At 44.6% G+C, this 25,234-nt stretch overlaps 1 long non-coding RNA gene across 1 annotated transcript in view; it reads left to right on the top strand.

Moving 5' to 3' along the window:
* The window catches only part of LOC125484520, a 28,562-nt gene extending 4,075 nt beyond the window's left edge, over positions 1-24,487 (top strand). Inside the window, exon 2 of the long non-coding RNA XR_007263343.1 lies at positions 22,063-24,487. This is a non-coding gene — a long non-coding RNA (uncharacterized LOC125484520). The remainder of the gene's footprint in view (positions 1-22,062) is intronic.
* Positions 24,488-25,234: the final 747 nt, after the last annotated feature.

Genomic DNA, 25,234 nt, shown 5'->3' on the forward strand with positions numbered 1-25,234 from the left:
GACAGTGCGGCACTCCCTCAGTACTGACCCTCTGACAGTGCGGCACTCCCTCAGCACTGACCCTCTGACAGTGCGGCACTCCCTCAGCACTGACCCTCTGACAGTGCAGCACTCCCTCAGCACTGACCCTCTGACAGTGCAGCACTCCCTCAGCACTGACCCTCTGACAGTGCAGCACTCCCTCAGCACTGACTGTCCAACAGTGCAGCACTCCTTCTGTACTGACTCCCGGACAGTGCAGCTCTGTCTCAGACCTGTACCTTTATGGGTCTGCAGGTTTGCAAGCTGTTAGTAGTGGAATACCACACAGATCAGTGCTGGTGCCTCAATTGTTTATAATCTATATAAATTACAGGGGTGTGGTGGTGGATTGCTGTACAGTAGCTAAGTGTGCCAATGATACTGGGATAGTTAGGAAAATAATGTGCTGGGAGAAGGTAGAGAGTCTGACAATAGAAATAAACATATGCAGTGAATGGGCAGAAAATTGGCAAGTGATTTATAACATGGGTAAATGTGAACCTGTTCATTTTGCAGTAAGGATAGAAGAGTTTGAAGGGATTAGATATGGTGGATAACAGAAGAATATTTCCTGATGTGGGTAAGACTGGAACTGGGGTACACGTTATGAGTAAGGAGTCTCATTTTGAAAGCACAGCAGAGAGAAATATTTTCTCTAAGTTGGGTTAGAGTGTGGAATTCTCTTGCCCAGAAGGTAGTGGAGGTTTAAATTTATCCAAGGCAGAATTTGATAGATTTTTGATAGATAAGGGAGTGCAGGGTTATGGGGTCCGCATAGGAAAATGAAGCTGGTAACACAACCAGATCTTAATCAATGGTGGAGCAGGCCCTAAGGCTGAATAGTCTGCTTGTCTCCTAAGTCTTATGTTGCAGGTGTCTTTTGAAAGGCAGTGCAGCACTCTGTTAATACTGCACTGTGAGTGTCAGCCTCGATTTGACGCTGAAGCCTGTGGAGTGAGATTTGAAAGCACACAACTTGCTGACTCAGAGACGAATGAGTTACCCGCTGCCCAGAGTCTTTGCTTTTATAAGATGACCACAAAAACACTTTCCGATTGCACAATATATAAACAAAGGATAAAGCCAACACTTTACAAGACTGAGGCAGAGTTTGTGAGTAACAGAAAAACAGTGAGTCATCTTTCAGAAAAACAGTTTGAGCAACACTTTGAATCCCTGGAAGAGATCACACTAGTCGTTTTTTATAATTCATTCATGGGATAAATGCATTACTCTCTAGGCCAGCATTTATTGCCTATCCCTAATTGCCCAAAAGGCAGTTGCAAATCAACTACATTGCTGTTGCTCTGGAGTCACATGTGGGCCAGACCAGGTAAAGATGGACTGTGTTCTTCCCTAAAGGACATGCATGAACTGGATAGGCTTTCCCAACAATCAACAACGGTCATCATGAGACTCTTAATACCAGATTTCTTTCAAATTCAAATTCCACCACCTGCCATGGTGGGATTCAGACCCAGATCCCTAGAAGATTACCTGGGTTTCTGGATTAACAGTCCAGCGATAATACCACTAGGCCCTGAGTCCGGTGCTCTAGGGTAGAGTTTAACTCTTGAGCTCCCAACCATGTTGGTGGGCATTCTGATGTGCCCAGATTGTCACCGGGGTGTATTCCTGGAGTTCTAATCACACGACTTCCCAACTCCAATGGTCCTGCTCGCATTGCCCCCACTACCCCCACCAGTACTCCTGAGTTTGGTCGCCTCATAAACCAAATTGATGTTGGTTCCCAGAGCAGACTGTCCCACTCTGCTACTAACAGTAACCATGTTTCCCTTTACCTAAACATAGAACAGTACAGTGCAGTACAGGCCCTTCGGCCCACGATGACCAGCTTGAGCAGTGCCTCACTTTGTCCCACTGATGGGACCTTTAACAGTGCACCCCTCCCTCAGGTGTTGGGTGTGTCGGAATCGCTCCTCACAAAGCAGGGAGGGCTAAGAGGTGATTTACTGGAAGCATCCAAAACAGCAGTTTCTTTCTTAAAGAAGTGTTTCCAGCAGCAGAAAGATTGGCAGCCAGAGGTTACAGATTTGTAATGATTGGCAAAGGAACCAGATGTGGCATGAGGGAGTATTCTTTTAACGTACCAGGTTGTTATGATCTGGAAGTCACTATTTGAAAGGGCGCTGGGAGCAGATTCAATGGGAATTTTCAAAAGAGAATTGGATAGATACTTGAAAAGAGAAACATTACATGGTTAACTGGATACATCCACCAAAGTGTTGGTGCAGGGGTTACTGAATAGAGGTTCCTTTCCTCTTTCATGGGAAGTGGGTGTCACAGGCAGTTGCCGGTCTCTGAATGCTCTAGAATTGGGTGACTTGCTGGACTGTTTCAGTTCAGAGACATGAGGGTCAATCACATTGCTCTGGTTGTGGAGTCATGTGGACTAGGAGTAGGAATTCAGCCCACTGAGCCTGCTCTGCCATTCAAAACATAGATACATGGAAAACAGGAGCAGGAGTAGGCCTTTCGGCCCTTCGAGCCTACTCTACTGTTCATTAGGATCATGGCTGATCATCCAACTCAGTCCTCTGTTCCTGTTTTCTCCCCATACTCCTTGATCCCTTTAGCCCTGAGAACTATATCCAACTCCTTCTTGAAAACATTAAATGTTTTGGCCTCAAATAAGTATGAAATATTGAAAAGCTGAATCTTTCTTAATCCATGAGAAACTATCAAATATTGTATTCGTACAGATTTAAAGATCCGTGAACATGGATAGCAGAAAGTTTTTAAGGAATTCAGAGGCAAATGGTATACTTCCCTCAGGCATTAGAGAACAAGAGTAAGGAAGTCTTGTTCCAATCAGCATTGGTCAAACCATAGGTAGAATATTATGGTGAGGGCAGACTTCTTACCCCTATACCCGCTTAACCAAAGGTGATAGCCTTGTGGTATTATGGTAGGCACATTAATCTAGAGACCCAGGAAATGTTCTGCAGACCAGGGTTCAAATCCCACCATGGCAGATGGTGGAATTAAGTGAATTCAATAAAGAAATTCTGCAATTATGAGTCTCATGATGACCATGAATCCATTGTTGATCGTCAGGAAAAACCCATCTGGTTCACCAATGTCCTTTAGGGAAGGAAACTACCATCCCTACCAGGTCTGGCCTACACATGACTCCAGCCACACAGCAATGTGGTTAATTCTTAAACTGCCCTCTGGGCAATTAAGGGTAGGCAATAAATGCTGGCCTGGGCAGCCTGCCTCCCTTATTGCGAGGAGGTGGAGAGTGGGCTGTCCATCTCTCAGTGGCAGGAGGTGCCATAGGTCCTTCGAGGAAGACCCATTGGATCCCGGGCTGAGAGACGTCTTGGGTGTTGGCTGTGGAGGGTTTGGCCAACTTGAGGGGGTAGGCTGGTGGAATATGAGGAGACAGGTACTGGAGAGCTGTCAGATAGGAAGGAAGGTATTATATTCGGTGTGGTGATGGGTGGGGGTTTAGGTGTTTGCCTCTGATGAAAGGAGGACATCTTGGTGAAGATAGTGGTCCCCTTCCTTCCCACCCTTTTTAAATGAAACCGATTTGCCCACTCCTACTGAGCTGCCGATGCCAAACAGATTGTGGCATTTTCAATTTATTCACAGGATGTGGACTCCACTGGCTAGACAGCATTTATTGCCCATCCCTAATTGCCCCAGAGGGCAGTTGAGCACCAACCACATTTCTGTGAACCTGGAGTCACATGTAGGCCAGACCAGGTAAGGATGACAGATTTCCTTCCTTGAAAGACATTAGTGAACCAGATGGTCCTGCCCTAATAATGATTTCATGGTCATCATGAGACTCTTAATACCAGATTTTTATTGAATTCAAATTCCACCATCTGATGCGGTGGGATTCAGACCCAGGTCCTCAGAACATTAACCGAAAAAAAAACAAATAACTGCGGATGCTGGAAATCAGAAACAGAAACAGAAATTGCTGGAAAAACTCAGCAGGTCAGGCAGTATCTGTTGAGAGAAAGCAGAGTTAACATTTCACGTCCAGTGACCCATCTTGAGTTCTGAAACAGAGTCACACTGGACCTGAAACATTAACTCCACTTTCTCTGTTCACAGATGCTGCCAGACCTGCTGAGTTTCTTTTTCCAGCAATTTCTGTTTCGTCCCCAGAACATGACCTGGGTCCCTGGATGAACATTACAGTGATAATACCAGTAGGCCATCAACCTCTCTCACGTTTAATTCTATTTAATGTTGGCTAAAGGGATGGAATGGCCTCGTGGTGCTCCAATTTCTGCTGGTGTTTTCTTTTTAGGTTTTGAACAGACTGACCACAATCACCCAGCAGTTTAACAGTTGAACACTTCTTGCATATTGTGTTTAGACTTTATGAAATGAAAACAAACAGGAAAAAAGTAATAACTACTCACGGAAACAACTCCACCAAAGAAACTGAAAGTCTCAATGTAGCTCAGCTTCATGTGAAGAAAAGTAGCTAAATTTATAGACATAGCAAGGTGTAGAGCTGGAGGAACACAGCAGGTCAGGCAGCATCAGAGGAGCAGGAAAGCTGACGTTTCGGGTCTGGACCCTTCTTTTGACTTATATAAAACATGAAGAATGCACTTATCATGGTCTCAGAAGTGTCAAAATATAGTCTTCTGAAGTATGGTAACCATTGTTAATAATGGAAAATGGGGAAGAGGTCCCATAAACAACAGAAGGTAGATAATTGCCCATGTTATGTTATGGGTCAGTTAGCTCAGTTGGCTGGATGGCTGGTTTGAGCTGCAGTTTGCCTCCAAAAGCATGGGTTCAATTCCTGCATTGGCTGAGGTTACCACGAAGGACTCTCCTTCTCATCCGTTCCCCTTGCCCGAGGTACAGTGACCCTCAGGTTAAACCACCACCAGTCATCTCTCTGTAATGGGAGAGTGGGACTATGATGGTGCCTTGAGCACATACAGAGTTCTTGTGACACGGTGACAGTGTCCCCACCTCTGAACCAGGAGGCCCAGTTTAAGTCCCATCTGTTCTAGGGGTGTGTAACAATACCTTTGAACAGGCTGATTAGGAAAATACCTAAACAAGCCGCATTTAGAGGGCTCTTGTTGCACAGTGGTGGCATCCTTATCCCTGACCCAGGAGACCTGGGTTCAAGTGTCACCTGCTCCAGAGGTGTGTCCTGACATCCCTGAACATTGATTACAAATATATTGAACACGTGAAGAGTGACAACCTTCCACAACCAGTGGGGATCTCAGGAACTTCATTAACCCCAAGAATGACATTTTAATTCAAGATACCATTAATTTTCTTGCTTTATGCAAAATTGGTTAGTTTTAATTGAACTACCCTTAAACGGATTGGTCTCTGGTTACTTTGCTTATTTTATTGAATTGATTCAAAATGTATAAAGTACACCTCCTGGGCTTGGCATGTGGCCAAGTTGGCTATTAACAGATCCAGGCAACAAAATGAGTGATCTTGTCTGACTGTCTGCTCTCATACATGGGTCTGTCTATATCTGAGTGTCCCTTGAGACGAGGCATACAAAATCCCCGCTGGTACACGTGATGCTATCTGTAGCACAGGGGTTGGAGTGCACTGTGTTCCAGGAAAGCCATCTTAATTTCATTTGATAGATTTCCGTTAAAGACTTTGTTTCTTTTCGGTAATAGTACCCCTACAAGAAGTGGTTCTTTCATTTGTAAACTTGATGATCTGTTTTGCTTGGGAGTAAAGAGTGATTACTCACACACTGGATGTGTCAGTAGGTAAGAGAAATAACTAGAATATCACAAAAAAGATTTGCATCTAGCTTCACACTTTATCATCTGTCTCAGGATCCAAGTTGGTTAAGTGTTGACCAGGAAGATTTCTACTGCCGTTTCGGGCCTAGACCCTTCATCAGAAAGGCCCAAAACGTCAGCCTTCCTGCTCCTCTGATGCTGCTTGGCCTGCTGTGTTAATCCAGCTCTACATCTTGTTATCTCAGATTTTCCAGCATCTGCAGTTCCTACTATCTCAGATTTCTACTGCCGTTCTTTGAAAGTTCCATAGGATCTCCAACGTTTATCTGAGAGGCACACCAAGCCTCAGTTTAGCATCTCATCCAAACATTCAACCACCTCTCCTTGACATTCGGTAGTGTTGCCAGCACCATATCCCGCAATATTACCACCCTGAAGGTCATCATTGACCAGGAACTCAACTGGATCAGGCAGGTGACTGCCTTGATTATGAGAGTAGGTCAGAGGTTAGGAATCTTACAGTGAGTAAATCACCTCCCGCTCACCAAAGCCTGTCTGCCATCTACAAGACTCAAATCACTCTCACTGAAGGTCTAGGATTTCACTCTTTTGATCGCATATGGAACTAAAGCTCTAACAAAGCCAGGAGTTGGGTGGTTCTGAACGGTCACATCCTCATATACACCTCTCACTCTTACCCTCTGTTAACTTTGTGCCCATCACCCAAACCCTGCACATGCCCTATGTCCCTCATCGGCGGCCATCATTCACACCCTGAGCCTCTCACCTATGCCCACACCCCTGCATCCACACTCAGTGCCCAACCTCACTCCCACCCAACACCCATCACTAACACCCTGCACCCTTACCCCATGCCATGCATTCCCACCCGCATTACCTCACTCACACCCCTCGCTACCCCAGAGGGCCTCCGATGCACAGTCGTTGATTCTTTCTGACACTGAGATCAATAAATACTGTGGGGGAGAGGTGGGTGTACGTACAGCATAAAAAATACAGCAGTTCAAGAAGGCAGCTCACCACCACCTTCTCAAGGGGCAATTAGGGACAGACAATAAATGATTGCCCGGCCAACGACACCCACATCCCACAAGTGAATAAAAACATAATGAAGGAAATTAAGGGGAGGGCCCATCTTGGTGGGGTTTAGGGAGAGGTTCAGCCTTACTGAACAGTGGGTCGGGCTGGTGCTTGGATTCTTGCTGCTCCTCTTTCTCAAGTTGTTAGGCTCCATATTGGCCAAGAGTTGTGTAGGAGAGTCCACCTCTGAATGGGCAAAGGAGCCATTAACAATGGTTGGAGACTGAATCTGGTGTAGCATAATAGAAATAAAGTTTATAGGTGAATCATTATTTCAATGTCGGGAGACCACACAAGGTGTCTGGACTGGTTTCACAAGGTGCGGAAGACTTGAGAATTCATTTTGACGGTTTTGCTACTTAGCACACCGCCCCTCCTGAGGGAGTGTTGATTGATTAACAAGTGATTTATCTCAAAGCATTGAAGCCAGGAGTATAAACTGAGCTGCCTGTTCAGAGAAATCCTTAATTCCAAAGCTAGCTCATCTCCAACTCTCTGAGAAAGCTGGCCAGGGTGCCCTTGGCAGTGGGTTCTTGGTATCCCAGCGTTGAATAATCCATCGTGGGGTTCTGAAGAGCAGCTGCAGTAAACTGAGTTGAGGTAAAACACGGAGGAAATCCTCAACAGCCGTGTTAACTCCTTGATTGATGCACTCATTAAAGACAAGAATTCCAGAATTAATATCAGGGAGGAATGTCGTAGAGAAATATGAGTGTGGGAGTGTTGAGAGTGCGGGCATTGAGTGCAGACGGAAGTTAAAGACAGCTTGCCTGGTTTGAATTTAATCCATAAATTGAGATTGACAGTTAACAGTTCCTGCTGCATCTCCATTCCAACCAATCAGCACCCGCTTCTCATGCTGATCAATTGTTGATTCCTTCACAAAGTTGGTTTTCTTGCTCTTGTCTGATCTGAAATGCAAGAGGAAAAGTTTCACATTCATGTCTCTTTTTAACAATGTTTATCCTCTGGATTACCAAGCACTCATTTCTATTCCTTTCTCACCAATGTCTATCTCTGACTTCTCCTCAAGTGCATCTACTGCACCAGTCTCTACCGCTCCCTGAGGGAGTGAGTTCAAAATTCTAACCACTCTGTGGGTAAAGAAGATTCTCCTGAATGTCCTACTGGGTTAATTAAAGCTGAGACCTCTGGTTTTGTTCTTCTCTTTTTGATTATCGTAGAATCCCTACAGTGTGGAAGCTGGCCATTCAGCCATCAAGTCCATGGCGACCCTCCAAAGAGCAGACCCATCCCCACCTCCTACCCTGTCCCTGTATCTCTGCATTTCCCATGGCCAAACCACCCAACCTGCACACCTTTAGACTGTGAGAGGAAATTTGAGCACCTGGAGGAAACCCCAAGTAGGCACGGGGCGAACATGCAAACTCCGCACAGATAGGCACTTGAGGATGGAAATGCTTCAAATTTCTGAGCACTATGATTGGCTCTGGGGGTGATGGCACCAGAGTAAGGGATGAGGAGGAATTTGTTTTTGAGGGGAGTGAATCTGTGGAATTCTTTACTGCAGAGGGCTGTAGAGGCTGGGTTGTTAAGTACATTCAAGGCTTAGATTGACATTTTTAATCATTAAAGGAATCAAGATCTATGGGGATACTGCAGGAAAATGGAGTTGAGCAATATCAAATCAGCCATGATTTCACAAATGGCAGGGCAGTCATAATGGGCTGAATGGTCTACTCCTGCTCCTACATCCTATGGTCACCAGGACAAGCTGGATGGGTGGTGCCTGAACAGAGCTGGAACTGAGTTCCTTCTGGGGCATTTTGCAGGTTAGGGTTCTTGGGGAGGGTTTAACCAAACTCAGCAGGAGTGTGGGAACCAGGAGACAAAAGTAGAGAGTAATACCAAGGAGCGCACCACACTGGGAGACACAGAGAGCACTAAAAATAAAGAATAGGACATTAGTAGCTGGATTTGGAATAAGGGAGAAATTAAAACATTCTAAACCAGGATTGCACTCCACGTATGTGAATTCAGGGAGTGTAGTAAGTTTGAGGAGTTACAGATTGCCTTTTGGAATTACAATGTAGTGGCGATAACAGATTTGGCTCAAAGAAGGGCATGAGTGGGTGTTAAATATTCCTGGGTACAGTGTGTTCAGGACAGATAGGAAAGGAGGAGCACTGATGTTATTGGTTACAGTGGTGGAGATAGAAGGTATCTTGGAGAGTTCAGGGACAGAATTGATTTGGCTGGAGCTAATGACCAAGAAGAACAATTGCATGACTCACTATAGTCTATAGGCCATCAACTCGTGGGAAGGATGAAGAGGAACTAATCTACAGGGAAATTACAGAGTGGTGCAAACATTATAGAGTTGTTATAATGGGATACTTTAATTATCTGAACAGAGCCTGGGATTGTGGAAGTGTTAAGAACAGAGGGGAACAAGCAATCTTAGTTTGTGTTCAGGAGAATTTTCTGCAGCAGTATGTATCCACTCTCACAAGAAACAGGCATTGCTGGACCTGGTTCTTGTGAATGAGGTGAGCCAAGTAGTTTTAAGCATTGGTGGGGGAACATTTAGGGGACTGTGATTGTTGTATCCCAAGTTTTGGATGGTGGTGGATAAAAACAATTGTCAATTTAGACTTAGAATAATTCACTGGGAGAGAACCAAAGGAACAAGATCAGAGCTGGGCTGGACAGACTGGAACCAAAGCTTGGTTGGAAATCTGTCGCTGATTAATGGACTACCATCAAAGTGGAGCTGGTCAATGTATAATCCCTCCGAAAGGCAAACAAATCCAGTGGGACCTGATGAAAAAGGAGGTAGAAATTTATAATAAAGAAAGAAGTGTATGTAACAGGTGTGAGGTAGAAAGTGCAATTTAGGAGGAAGAAGAATGCTAAATGATCAGAAGGGAGATGAGAAAGCAAGTAAGAGCAGTGCTATGCAAAGAGACTGGCAGCTAACATAAATGGAAATCCCAAAGTCTTCCCTGGGCATATAAACAGTAAAAAAAGAGTAAAAGAATCATAAGTATTAGTAATAATAATCGGAAAAGAAGAAGTGGGGCCGATTAGGGACCAAACAAGGAGTTTACATGCGGAGGAGGAGATATGGGTGAAGTATTAAATGGATATTTTTCACTTCATTCTGTGCAATTTTAGGTGCTTGCTTGGTGCAAAATGGCATTTCCCTATGTTTGATTTGATTTAGTATTGTCACACACACCTAGGTGCAGTGAAAAGTTTTGTTTTGCGTGCAGTGTGGGCAGATCATACCATACAAAGTGCATTAGGGTAATAGAACAGAGTGAGGAATACAGTGTTACGGCTGCAGAGGAGGTGCACAACGAGCGAGATCGACATTAAATTTAAAATTTGAGGGGTCCATTCAGAAGTCTAACAACAGCGAGGAAGAAGCTGGTCTTGAATCTGTTGGTACGTGCGTTTGAGCTTTTGTATCTTCTGCCTGATGGAAGAGGTTGGAAGAGATTATAATAGAGGTGGAAGATGTCTTTGATGATATTGACTGCCTTCTTGAGGCAGCGAGAACTGTAGATGGAGTCTTTGGATGGAAGGTTGGCTTCCGTAATGAACTGAACTGTGTTCATGACTCTCTGTAGTTTCCTATGGTCCTGGGCAGAGCGGTTGCCATACCAAGCCATGATGCATCCAGATAGAATGCATTCTATGATGCATCTGTAAAAATTGTTAAGTGTCTTTATGGACATGCTGAATTTCCTTAGCCTCCTGAGGAAGAGTGAGTAAGAGTGTATGAGTAGGAATGTATGAATGTACCCTGAGATTCAGAGAAATTCATTGACTTATTCTTGAGATACGATAATGACCTCTTACAACCAACATTCTTGATATTCTTGTATAGATTCTCAGATTTCATATCGGTCTGATGTTGACCAGTGGACAGAAATAGTGTGCAGTTTAAGTTCAACTTTTTTCTGTTTGTACAGAGTATCTGGCTAGTTTCATACTGACTTTGTGTCAGCATCAGACAGGGAGCCAGGCTTTCATGTGCACTCTTGTTTATTCTGTCCTGTACTTTGGCATTTGGGACAATTTTATTTTGCTTGCAATTTAAAACCCTGATGGACTGAGGTATCTCGTAACGTGTGCTGTGAGTTGGCTACTTTCTCTCAGCCTTTAATGAATATTGAAAATAATTTGCAGTGTAATTGGTTGGGAATGTGATCCGATAACAGTGTAGCAAAGACAGTAGGGCAAGCGAGAGTTTAGTGAATGGGTGGGAGAACAGACTGTTTACCTTGGATTGAGGCCAAAACAGAGGGAAAATGGAGAAGGAAGTCAGTGAAATGAGAATTAAATGAGCTGCAGAAAGGGAAAGGAATATTACATTTAAAAACGGCAGAAGGCAGAAGTAATTAAAAATGTGTTTCATATATAAAAAATTAATATGCAAATGTATTTAAAAGGGGACTGAACAGTTCGTGTCGTTGCCTTTCTGCAACAGGGAGTTTAATTGGCATTGCACTCACAGATACTGTGTCATTCTGAAGATATTTGCAGTTTTAATTACTGCCCTAGTTTTCTGTAACAAGGATAATGTTAAAATCCACCAAGTCCTTAAAAACAATGATGGGGAAGGGCAGGGAATGGAGAGGAGGGTGCTGAGGATGAGTCCAGGTTAATGCTAATGCTGGTCTTGGAATGAAGAGGGAGTCACTAAATACGCCAGTGAGTTCCAGAGCTTCCTGACTCACACTCACTCCTGAACCCTCCAGCTGATTTGCATATGACAAAAGGTGCGTGTGAATAACACAATGTTCTTCCATCAAGTATCAGGATCTTGGACTCCACAGTGGGACAGGACTGACCTTCCCGCCTCATTCCCCAGCCACAGAGAGAGCCATGACTTGACTAAGCTGTAGTCGGGTGAATGGGCAGCATGGCGCTGTAGTCCCAGCCTTTCTATTCCACTTCTTGCTGGGAGCATGGAAGCTGTGGTTTTACCTCAGCAGCTCTGCTGATTAACAAAAGATTCTGGGCGAAGTTACCCACCTCCTGACAGCCCAGAGCCTGCCCACCATCCACAAGCTACAAGTCTGGAGTGTGATGGAATGCTCCCCACTTGCCTGGATGGGTGCAGCTACAATTACTTTGGCACCATCCAGGACGAAGCAGCCCCACTTGATTGCTTCCACATCCCCAAATATTCCCTCCCACCACCATGGATGCTCAGTAGCAGCAGTGTGTACCATCTGCTAGATGCACTGCAGAAATTCACCAAGGCTTCCAAATCCACAGCTAGTACCATCCAGAAGGCCAAGGGCAGCAGATATATGGGAACACCACCACCTTTAAGTTCCCTCTAACCTACTTACCATTCTGATTTGGAAATATATCACTGTTCCTTCACTCTCACTGGGTCAAAATCCTGGAATTCCATCCCTAATGGCATTGTGGGTCAACCTACAGCACGTGGACTGCACCGGTTCAAGAAGGCAGTTCACCACCACCTTCTCAAGGGGCAATAAATGCTATTCCAGCCAGTGACACCCACTTCCCATGAACAAAGGGAGGAAATGACAATAAATAACAAAAGCCTCCAAAGGACCAGATTGATTGCTGGGGAGGTGCAGCTTCATGCAACCCCATTACTAAGGAATCTCTGCACAGTCTCCTGGTGAGTAACCAGGAAACAGAGAGCCCTGCTGTTTATTGTATCCTCGTGGAGGTGGAAACCAGTTTCATGGCTCCGATCAGGTCCAGTGATTGAACCTACAATATTCCTAACCGGTTCTCCTCATCTGGAGCAGTGGGATTTGGGGAGTACTGATCTTGATGGACAAAGGGCTGACAGAAGGTGGAAGGAAGATCTTGGTGGGGTTGAGGGGAGAACCACCCCTACCCCAAAGCCCTTCAAAAACCTCCAACGAAGGGCTGTAAAATCCTGTGCAAAGTCACATGGCTGACTCAGGTGGAGTATTCATAGATAGCAGACAAATATCGTTTACCTCCCTAGTAAATTTGATTGCAGATAAAGAAGCATTCGTTTAGCTATCTGTATTTACCCAAGGTGCTTAGTGCAGATTGTTGATACTTTACAGTAGCCATCTGTTATATGTTCTTGTCAGGCTGCATACCTATTACCGTCACACTGTATCATACCAGTCACAACTTCCTGTTTTATTTTCGCAAGATAGGAAGATACAGGATTCATTTTTGAGCTTAGTCATCCTTTTTCACTGACAAAGACGTGATAGAATTAGGGTATGAAACACACCCATGATACAGACAGGTAGGGGGTTTACGTATGGAGTAAAACTCTCTCTACACTATCCCCATCAAACACTCCCAGGACAGGGACAGCACATGGATAGATACAGAATGAAATTCCCTTGATACTGTCCCCATCAAACACTCTCAGGACAGGTATAGCACATGGTTAGATACAGGATAAAACTCTTTCTACACTGTCCCCATCAAACACTCCCATACAGGGACAGCACAGGTGTTAGATACAGAGTAAAGCGACCTTGATACTGTCCCAATCTAGCATTCCCATGACAGGGAGAGCACAGGGTTAGATACAGAATGAAAATTCCCTTGATACTATCCCCATCAAATGTTCTCAGTGCGGGGACAGCACAGAGTTAGATACAGAGTGAATTATTCGAGCATGCTTGAATGCAGGTGTCTAGTTTGGATTTGAAGCTTATTCCTGGAGTGTTCAGAATATCATTGTAAGGATTTACTCAGTTTGTGTGCACTTTAATGGTTGAGTTGTTGTCACAGTTTGTTTATTTAAGCAATAGTGCAAAATCTTTGAAACACAATTTTGATGTCTCAGTTGCTTGAACACTGTATGTATTGTTAAACATTGCCGTTGGCCTCTGAGATAATATTGTGTATTTCTCTGGAAGGGCAGGAGATGAAGCTCAGATATCTGTCCTGAGGTTTTTGACCCTCTGAGATCAGAGAAGGAGAACTAACAGCCCATGTTCCTATTGACTGGCACCAATAGGCCAGTTCAGCCTAACGTATCAGGGCTTTCGTTAAACTTGTATGGAACTGTTTTAAGGCCCCTTCTGTTTTTGAGTTTTTGTTTTCATTTGTTCAAGAAAGGAGGGATCTAGGCCAGTATTTATTGCCCAGCCCTAAATATCTGGAGGACAGCAAGCCACGTTATTGTGGGTCTGGAGTCACATGTAGGAGAGAGAGAATGGCAGATTTCCTTCCCTAAAGGGCATTAGTGAAAATGATGGCTTTTTATGATAATCAGCAGTGGTTACTATTAAGCTAGACGTTTAACTCCAGATTTTTATTTGAATTGGGTTCAAGTTTCACCATCTGCTCATGTCAGGATTCAAACCCATGTCCCCAGAGTGTTAACTTCAGGTTCTGGTTTACTAACCCAGTGACATCACCATTACACCACCATTATTGTGACACAGTGTGTAACATTCCTGTCTCTGAGCCAAACACTCCAGGATTGAGTTCCACCCCCAGGTCTCGATGGTTACGGAAGATGTGACCGGAGAAAATCTGGATCAACTTGTAAATCCTTCCACTGGGCTTAAGTTAACAGTGTGATAGGTTCCTGCTCAGCCAGAACTATGTGCTAGCTGCAGTACAACAGCCTACCCATGTTAAAAAGACTCCACATGAGGTCCCTGCCCCAGGCTGTGCTCCACAGTGAGTGCCCTCCTATCTCTGAGGAGCTGCCAGCAGAGGGAAATTCTGATGCATGATTGAACAAAAATAATGTGACCACGCTCAAAATGATTCAGTTGCCATTAAAGATCTTGACAACTTTGGCATGCAAGCACATCCATCAGACAAGTGTTAAACACAGAAATATGAAGTTACAGCAATTGATAGCTACAAACCTCTGACAGTCGATCAGGCAACATCTGAACCCACTATTACAGTTTTTAGTCTCTTCCCTAAGGAAGATAGATTTGGCCTTTTTCCAGAGTGCAGTGAGATTAATTCCAGAGAGGAGATTGTCTGGCTGGAATTTAGAGGAGTCAGAGATAGCCTCATTGAAAAGAAACCTTGTTCAGGGGTTTGATAGGGTAGGTATTGGGAGAATATTACCCCGTATCTAAGGAAGGATGTGCTGGCATTGGAGGGACTGCACAACAGGTTTACAAGAATAATCCCGGGAATGAAGGGCTTGTCATATGAGGAACAGTTGAGGACTGTGAGTCTGTACTCGAAGTTTAGAGGATGAGGGAGGATCTGATTGAAACTTACAGAATACTGAGAGCCTAGTTAGAGTGAACGTGGAGACGATATTTCCAAAAGTAGGAGAGACTAGAACCCGAGGGCACAGCCTCAGAGAAAAGGGATGGCCCTTTAGAACTGAGATGAGGAGGAATATCTTCAGCCAAAGGGTGGTGAATGTGTGGAACTCGCTGCCGCAGAGGGCTTGGAGGCCAACTCATTGAGTGTGTGTAAGACAGGAATAGATAAATTCTTGATGAAGGGGATCAAAGGTTACAGGGAGAAGGCAGAAGAATGTGGTTGAGAAATGTATCAACCATGATTGAATGGCTGAGCAGACTCACTGGGCTGGATGACCCAATTCTGCTCTGATGCCTTATGGTCTTCCCTTGGTTTGGGAATTTAGAGCCTGGGGCCACAGTCTCATGATGAGGGGTCAACCATCGATTAGACCATAACACATAGGGGCAAAATTCGGCCATTCAGCCCATTGAGTCTGTTGCGCCATTCATGGCTGATTCAACGATCCTCAACTCCACTTTTCTGCCTTTTCCCCATAATCCTTAATTTCCTCAATGACTAAAAATCTGTCTATCTCAGCCTTCAATATACCTAATGACCCAGCCTCCACCACTTCCTGTTACTGCTCATTCCACACACACACACAACCCTCTGTGTGAAAAAGTTGCCCCTCAGGTCCTTTTTAAATCTTTCCCCTCTCACCTTAAACCCATGCCCTCTAGCTTTGGATTCCCCCACCCCTGGGGAATAAAAAAACTTTGGCTATTCACTCTATCCATGCCCCTCATGATTTTATAAACTACTATAAGGTCACCCCCTCAGTTTCCGTGCTCCAGGGAAAATAGCCCCAGCCTATTTAGCCTCTCCCCGTGAGTATTTCCACCGTTTTCATGTTTTTAAGCACACCATCTTTTATACTGAGCTACTTGTGGTGATATTAGGACCAAAAAATTTGCCCACAAATCTATTTTAAAAAAAAGTTTATAGAAAGCAGTGGAGATGTTTGGGGAGGGAATACCAGAGTTCAGGGAGCAGGCAGCTAAATGTGCACTAATTAGAACTGGGAATGTGCAAGAGGCTACGATTGAGGATCAGCAGATTGGAGGAGGTTTCAGAGATCGGTGGGGAGCGAGATCACAGTCGGATTTGATGGACCCTGAGTCAAATTGGATCAGTGAGCACGTGGTTGTTGGGTGAACAAGATTTGTTCATTTGAAACAGAGGTGTAAACAATAAAATATGTAGTCTTTATGTTTGTTAATGTGCAGCAATAATTGTTAACACAGCAGCTTCAGGAGCCTGTCTATCCTGGAGCTTAGCTGTTGGTCTTTTTAAAGATTTACTGCAGCCTTACAAGTGCACACAAGCTGTCTTCAATCCTACGTTTCTATTTCAAATTCGTCTAAAGTATACAAAACACTGCTTTAGTTTTCCAAGAATTCTCCTTCAAAACCCTCTCAGTGAATTTCCATCCCAGTGACCTCTTCATCGAGCAAAATCTTTCCAGTGCCGGAAGAGGAAAAGAAATGGAAGGATTTGTCATTGTAAAGACACTTTCCTGAACTTAGAGCTTCTCCATCCATTTGTGTGGCTAAAAAGATACTCTTTTTTTCAAATATATAAGTGCGACCATCTGAATTAAGAGCAGGGGCAGGCCATTCAGCCCCTCCGGTCTATCTTATGCTGCTGTAATATAGAAAACAAAGCAGCCACTTTCTGCACAGTAAGCTCCCACAGCAGTAAAACAATAATGGCCACATAATCCATTTTCTCATAGTGTTATATGCAAACCGTAAATACTAGGAGCAGCAGTAGGCCATTCAGCCCTTCGAGCCTGCTCCATTTAATATGATAACACCTGAATTGGTTGTGGCTTAAACTCCATTTTCCTGCCTACTCCTGATTCCCTTCGACACCCACTGTTAATCCAGATTCTAGCTACCCCACCATTTTAATTATTCCCACTTCCACTGGTCTCTCGGGTAAAGAGTTGACTGGGAGGTAAATATCAGCCTCAAAAAATCGAGGAGAGTTCCTCTTCTCTTCAAAATTGGGGCACGGGAACTTTCTTCGGATTTAAAACCGTACCAGTCACCCCCGACTGATATCCCTATGGCCACAAGGTGACTGCAAAGATTCCTGATGATCCATCCAACAACACCTTGTAAAGACCACATCTTTTTATTGCCTTGGACTGTGGAGTTAAAATAAAATGAAAGACACCGCTTTAAACCAAGGAGACTACAAAGACATGGCTGCAGTTTTTGTGTTGACTGGAGTACATAGTATACAACTCACAACGTTTTTCCTGAAACACTGAGAGTAGAAGCAGAGACTATGTAACCGATGGTTTCTGAATTAAAGTAAAACTGCTTGACAGCAATATTCTCATTGGCTCCTGACCAGGTAACAATGGCTTGTGTGGAACCAGAAGCAGAGATCATGGAACCAGTGGTTTTGACTTGATTTGATTTATTTTTGTCACGTATATCTGGATACAGTGAAAAGTTTTGTGTCGCACGCAGTACAGGACGGATCGTACCATACAAAATGCACCAGGGAAGCTGCACAGAGTGCAGAATATAGTGCTACAGCCAAAGAGAAGCTGCAGAGAGGGAGATCAGAATTAATATTTGAGATGTCTATTCAGAAGTCTGCTAACAGCGGGGAAGAAGCTGTTGTTTAATCTGTTCATTCCTGCATACAAACTTCCATTTGGAAAGGCAAGGACTGATTAGGGATAATCAGCATGTCTTTGTGCATGGGAAATTATGTCTCACTAACTTGATTGAGTTTTTTTGAAGAAGTAACAAGGAGGATTGATGACGGCAGAGCAGTGGACGTGATCTATATGGACTTCAGTAAGGCGTTCGACAAGGTTCCTCATGGTAAACTGGTTAGTAAGGTTAGATCACATGGAATAGAGTAGGAACTAGTTATTTGGATACAGAACTGGCTTAAAGGTAGAAGACAGAGGGTGGTGGTGGAAGGTTGCTTTTCAGACTGGAGGCCTGTGACCAGTGGTGTGCCACAAGGATCGGTGCTGGGTCCACTGCTTTTCATCATTTGTATAAACCATTTGGATGTGAACGTAGGAGGTTATGGTTAGTAAGTTTGCAGATGACAGCAAAATTGGAGGTGTAGTGGAGAGTGAAGAAGGTTATCTCAGAGTACAATGGGATCTTGATCAGATGGGCCAACGGGCCAAGGAGTGGCAGGTGGAGTTTCATTTAGATAAATATGAGGTGCTGCATTTTGAAAAGGCAAATCAGGGCAGGACTTACACATTTAATGGTAAGATCCTGAGGAGTGTTGTTGAACAAAGAGACCTTAACAAAGAGTTCAGGTTCACAGTTCTTTGAAAGAGGAGTCACAGGTAGATAGGATAGTGGAGAAGGCAGATACTTGCTTTTATTGGTCGGTTGGTTGGCTTGGATAGGGTGAATAGACAGAGTCGTTTCCCCAGGGTGAGGGAGTCCAAAACGCATCCAAAAGGAGGTGTAGGTTTAAGGTGGGAGGGGAAAGATTTAAAAGGGACCAAAGGGGCAACTTTTTTACACAGTGAGTAGTGCATGTATGGATTGAGCTGCCAGAAGAAGTGGTGGTGGATGGTACAATAACAACATTTAAAAAGCACCTGGATGGGTATATGAATAGGAAAGGTTTAGAGTGATATGGGCCAAATGCTGGCAAATGCAACTAAATTTATCTAGTATATCTGGTCAGCATGGACAAGTTGGACTGAAGGACTGTTTCCATGCTGTACACCTCCATGACTCTATGATTTATATACCTTCTGCCTGACGGAAGAGGGTGGAAGAGAGTATAGCCGGGTTGGGAGGGGTCTTTGATTATGTTCGTTGCTGTCCCGGGTAGAATAGGTGGAGACACTGGGTGTAAGGCCATTTTGCATGATGGGCTGGTTTGTGTTCACGACTCTGTAATTTCTTGTGGTCTTGGGCAGAGCAGTTGCTGTACCAAGCTGTGATGCATCTGGATAGAATGCTTTCTATGGTGCATCAATAAAAATTGGTGAGAGTCCTTGTGGACCTGCCGAATTTCCTTAGCCTCCTGAGCAAGTAGAGGCGTTGGTGTGCTTTCTTGACTGTTGTGTCAGCGTGGGTGGACCAGGACAGATTGTTGGTGATCATCACTCCCAAGAACTTAACGCTTTTGATTCTGAACTAAAGTAAAACTGCTTGACAGCAATAATCTGATTGGCTCCGGACCAGGTAGCAATGGCTTGTGTGGAACCAGAGTAGCAAAGAAATACCTAGCCTGCAAAGACAAAGCATCAAAAAATGGCTCTTTGTGTGGAAGCTTTGGGAAATCTCCAGGAACACCTAGCTGTCTTCCGCTCACCTTTCTCTGCAAATCCCCAATCAAGGGGGAATAAAATGCCTTTAAAGACAGTGGGAGGACAAATTCTCAATCAGTGAGTGAAGGAAAACATCAGTGTGCAAGCAACAGCAAAGATGTAAAAAGGAATTGAAAGGAAGAGAAATAAAGTGATTTGATGAATTTTGTGGTCCAGACCAGTGCTATTGAACTGTGTTCCCTGATTTATTTTTAATCCACTCTGAATATCCATGCCTTTTCTGTCTCTGTCTGCCTGTGGAGGGGGAGTTTAAGAAGGGATAGAGTTTACGTTGTAGAATTATAAGCTAGTAGTTCATACTGCAGTGTTTTTGTGAGGCTCAATGCAAGCTGGAAGAACAATATGTCACCTTCTGCTTTAAGCATGAGCACCTCTTTACATGTCTTTTACCATTCCAACAACCCAAGCTCTCTCATGACCTGGGTGGCTTTCAGCACTGTCAACCCATTTTCACCCACTCATAGTCCCCATTATCCCCTATCTAGCTTCTCTCCTTCCCCGGCTTTCCATCAACAATCCCCTTGGCTGCCTGCCTTTGTTTTCTTTTTCTATCTATCTCTCACTGGGCTCCCTCTCCACCTATCCACTCACTCCTTCCCACCCTCCTCCCTCCCCCCCCACCCTTCTCCCTCCCCCATCCATATGACCATAATTCCACCATTTCCTAGCTGCTCTAGTTCTGAAGAAGTTAATGTTAACTCTGTTTCTCTCTCCACAGATGCTGCCAGACCTGCTGAGTTTCTCCAGCACTCACTCTCTTTGTTTGTTTCAAGTTGACAGCATCCACTGTTTCCTTGTTTCATTTTCACTCATAGCAATTGATAGGAGAGAATAGCTAACTATCTTCCAGTTTTTGTTTACTTTGTTGCAGAGAGACAGAGAGAGATTTCAAAGGCATCAGGATTATGGAGGGGAAACAGGAATGTGGCTTTGAGACAGAGGATCAGCCGTGATCATATTGTAGGGTGGAGCAGACTTGAATGGTTAACTCCTGCTCATAGTTTCAATGCTTTTACAAACAGCCTGAATTCCAAAATTCTCATCCTCCTCTTCAAAACCCTCTGTAGAAGACCACTTTCTATTCTGTGACCTTTTCCAGCCCTCCAATCGCTGAGATCTCTGCCCTTCTCCAATGCTGGCCTCTTGCAAACCCCATAATTTTAACCATTCCTCAAATTAGCTCATTCAGAATCCTGGGACTCCTTCTCAAAAGCACTGGGAATGTACCTGTACCACACAGAATGTAGCAGTTAGGGATGAACAGTACCTGTTGGCTTCACCAGTGATGCCCACATCTGATGAAAGACTGATAAACATAGTTCAGTGAGTTTCTCTCCCATTGCAAACTCCTGGTTACCTCCTCTGCCCTGAAGCTCTTCAACCACATTCCAAAGCAATTTCGATACCCCACCCCTTCCCACTGACCAACCACAATAACCCCTACCTGCATCCCCCTATCTCCATCTCACTCATCCTCCCCTAGCCCCCCTGTCCCCATTGTATTTATTTCTGTGCTTCCCTCCCCTTCCCCAGTCCTGATTAAGGGGTTTGACCCAAAACGTTGACTTTCCTGCTCCTCGGATGCTGTTTGACCTGCTGTGCTTTTCCAGCTCCACATTTATTGATTCTAGCTTCCAGTATCTGCATTCCTTTCTGTCTCCAAGCCGCTGAAAACCATCCTGCAAAGTCTGTTCTAAGGATGCCCACCATGATGAAGTTTTCCTCCTCCCTCCACATTTATTGACCTACAGCACAAACCCAGCTCTTTAAGTGATTTTTATGAGGTTGAACCAACCCTCATTCCAAATTAGGAGCACATTCTATATCATGGAATATCAATCCTGTCCCCTCCCTCAACTGTCTCTGTGATAGTCTTGATATTTGAATCATTATCAGGTTTTCAAATTACTTAATTGCTGGATAGAGAGCGCTTTCTGGGGATTGGCTTTAAGATTTGTCTCTCACTCTCTGAGATCCAGCTTTCTGTTGTCAGTATCTTTGACAATTCACACCTGGTTCTGAGAAATCACACCAGTTGACCTCTAATACTTCTGATAGTTAGCAAATTGCACAACTCCGAAGGCTGTTCCAAGTCGGATTGGTAATTGAGAGCTATAAAATTCACCTCTTATCTCTATGAAAAGTTCCTTGGACTCCAAGATTATTTACTTTTCCAGGAAACAGCAGATAATCCACAGTCAGATTTGACCAAGAAATCACATGATCAATGGTCTTCAACTCAGAAATGTCTAAACAGTTCCATATTCCAGTTTCTCACAGTCCTTTGACATAGATATTGTCTAATCAACTTGTTCAGAGATATTAATACACACCTCTGGAGCAGGTGCAACTTGAGTCCGGGCCTTTTGGCTCAGAGGTAGGGACACTGCCACTATGCCACAAGAACCCTGTAGTCCAGCAATATATATGTGTGTGTTCTTAACATAGTGGACTGGAGATTAATCTGCAATTGCTGGAGACTCCAAGGCCAGTTCTGTAAGTTGGTGAACCTGGGTTAAGTGGGACGGTGGGTGAGCAAGGTTGGAGGTAGTGGGTAGGCATTGAGCCAAGTGCTGAGATTGGGAAGAACTAACCTTTCCTGTTTACTTGCACCCTCTCCTTTATCTGCAGGGGTGAAGGAAGTTTCTGTTTGGCTGGTTTGGACAAGACCGTGAACAATGGTCGAGTTGGTGACCTCTCCAACAGTCAACGCCATATCCACACATGTGCTGGAGATCTGGGCAATCGTGCTAGTGATCCTGGGTGCGGTCATCCTGATGAGTTTTCTCATGTTTGGCCCCGCCTTGTCCATTATCATCTACCGAGTATGGCGTTACCCACCACCAAGGAATGGGGCATAACCACTGAGGGACCGGCGTTGGCAGCATCATGACCTACGACCTCAGCAGCATGACCCGTGACCCACGGACCATTCCGACTGGGTGAGCTTGAGGAAACAGGGACTCTTTGCACAACATTTCCACAGGGAAGGTGAATTCTGACAATTGACAATATTGAGACAAAGAACTTTGTCTTGTTGATCAATGGACAACTGCAAGAATCTCAGGAAGATAATGTTTCATTCAGTATTTGTGTGCCAAGCCTCGTCTGCCTGATGCTATGCCCAGACTTTCTGCTTTCCATATTGTGATCCTGACGTAGTCAACTTAGTTACTCAAATGAAGAAAGGCAGAAGCTTGGAGATGGAGCGGGTTCATTGTCTGGTCAATCTCTTGGGGCCTGGATTGGGACTTCACTCGGTCTCTTCACATAGCTACGTGCAGACTCTGAGTTACCATGAGCCCAGAGAGTCTCAGCCTAGATCCTAATGGCCATTCACCATTGGCTTCCAGTTTCTCATAGCTTTGAATTGAATCCTCATTGTCAGTATGGAGGGAATTGGAAATTAAATGGAAGATCACTGCAGTCCCAAGCACTTGTTCAGGCTGCATGTAAGCTTCATCCTCTTAGCAGTGTACAGGAAGCTTCACTCTGTCTCCTATCCAGTGATGTATCTGGCCTGGGAGTGTTTGATGGGGACAATATAGAAGAGGCTCTACTTTCAGTTTAAAAGAACAGAGGCAACTTTACATTGTACCTAACCCCTGTACTGAACGTGGCCTGGGAGTGTTTGATGGGGACAGCGCAGATGAAGATTTGCTTTCAGTTTAAAAGAGTAGAAGGAGCTTCACTTTCCGGTTAAAAGAGTAGAGGAAGCTTTACCTGTATTTTATCTCAGGTTGTACCTGTCCTGGGAGTATTTGATGGGGACACTATAGCGGGTGCTTTAGTTTCAATGTACCTTCAGATTAAAAGAGTGGAACCCTGTGTATTTTATTGAACCCTGTGCTATCCCTGAGCTGCAAGTGTTTGATGGGAACAGTGTCGAGGAAGCTTTACTTTCTGATTAAAAAGAGAAGAGAGACCTTTACTCTATATCTAACCTCATGCTGTATGTGTTCTGGGAGCGTTTGATGAGGACAGTGTAGAGAAAGCTTTATTTTCAGTTTAAAATAGTAGAGGAGACTTTACTCTGTATTTAACCCTGTGCTACCTCTGTCCTGGGAGTCTTTGACGTTGATGGTGTCAAGGGAACTTTAGTTTCAGTTTTAAAGAGTCGAAGGAACTTTTCTCCGTATCTAACCCTGTTCTGTCCCTGCCCTGGAACTGTCTGATAGTGACAGCGTAGAGGCAGCTTCACTCTGTATCTAACCTGGTGCTGTATCTGTTGTGGAGAATATGAAAGGGACAGTGTCGAGAGGTTTTACTCTGTGTCTAACTTCAAGTGGCTCTTGCCCTGGGAATATTTGATGAGGCAGTGTAGAGGTAGCTTTACTTTCCATTTAAAAGGTTAGAGGGAGCTTTACTTTCCGTTTAAAAGAGTAGAGGGTTGGAAGGGACATTATAGAATAAGCTGTACTTTCTATCTAACCCTGTCTGGCTGTGGTCCTGGGAGTGTTTGGTGGCGACAGTGTATAGAGAGGGAGCTTTACTCTGTATCTAACCCCGAGCTGTTCCTGTCCTGGGAGTATTTGATGGGGACAGTGCAGAGGTAGCTTTACTCTGTATCTAACCCTGTGCTGTTCCTGTCCTGGGAGTGTTTGATGGGGACAGTGTAGAGGTAGCTTTACTCTGTATCTAACCCCGTGCTGTTCCTGTCCTGGGAGTGTTTGATGGGGATAGTGTAGAGGGAGCTTTACTCTGTATCTAACCCCGTGCCGTTCCTGTCCTGGGAGTGTTTGATGGGAACGGTATAGAGAAAGCTTTACTCTGTATTTCACCCTGTACTGTCCCTGTCCTGGGAGTGTTTGATGGGGATAGTGTAGAGAAAGCTTTACTCTGTATCTGACCCCATGCTGTACCTATCCTGGGAGTGTTTGATGGGGATAGTGTAGAGAAAGCTTTACTCTGTATCTGACCCCATGCTGTTCCTATCCTGGGAGTGTTTGATGGGAACACTGGGTGCCTGCATTGGAAAGTGTCCATGTTCAAGGATCATCCCTGTATGTGATTCTGGAAAACATACTTTCAATAAAATCAATATTCAGCGAATAAACATTGGATGTAGTCTTGTGTTTATATTGGCTTCAACATCCCATCTCCCTTTCCCTTTTCTGTGGGAGAGATCCCCACTGTGTTTAGAGTGAGTTTGTGAAGTGTCTGTCCAATTATTACAGGCCAAACTGTCGGGGAAGGGTCAGTGCAAGAGAGAGTATTCCCCCCCATCTCCCCCCAAAATACACATACACACCTGCACATAAACACACACACACAGGGGAGAGTGTCCGAGGGAACGTTCACAACAGCCTGCCTCCTGAGGAGGGGAGTGCCATGCTGAGGTCACTCCTAGAGGGAGAGTGTTGAGTGTCTCTGTCATGGAACATGGGTGTCACTGGAAGGCCATCCCTATTTGCTGTTTGAGATGGCTGATAAGTGTCCATCCCATTGCAGTAGATCTGGAGTCACATGTAGGCCTGGAGTCACATGTAGGCCAGACCAGGTAAGGATAGCAGTTTCCTTCCTTAAAGGACATTTATTGGTTAGGTTTTAACTCCTACCAGCTATGGTGGGGTTTGGACCTCTGTCCCAAGAGCCCCACATCCACAAACATCCCCTCCCTCCACCATGGACGCTCAGTAGCAGCAGTGTGTACCATCGACGAGATGCACTGCAGAAATTCACCAAAGCTTCTTTGATTGCACCTTCCAAACTCACGTCCACTTCCATCGAGAAGGACAAAAGTAGTGTATACTTGGGAATGCCAGCCCCTGCAACTTCCCCTCCAAGCCACTCACCAGCCTGA

This window comes from Rhincodon typus, chromosome 12 (assembly GCF_021869965.1).
Source record: "Rhincodon typus isolate 14 chromosome 12, sRhiTyp1.1, whole genome shotgun sequence".
NCBI lineage: Eukaryota > Metazoa > Chordata > Chondrichthyes > Orectolobiformes > Rhincodontidae > Rhincodon > Rhincodon typus.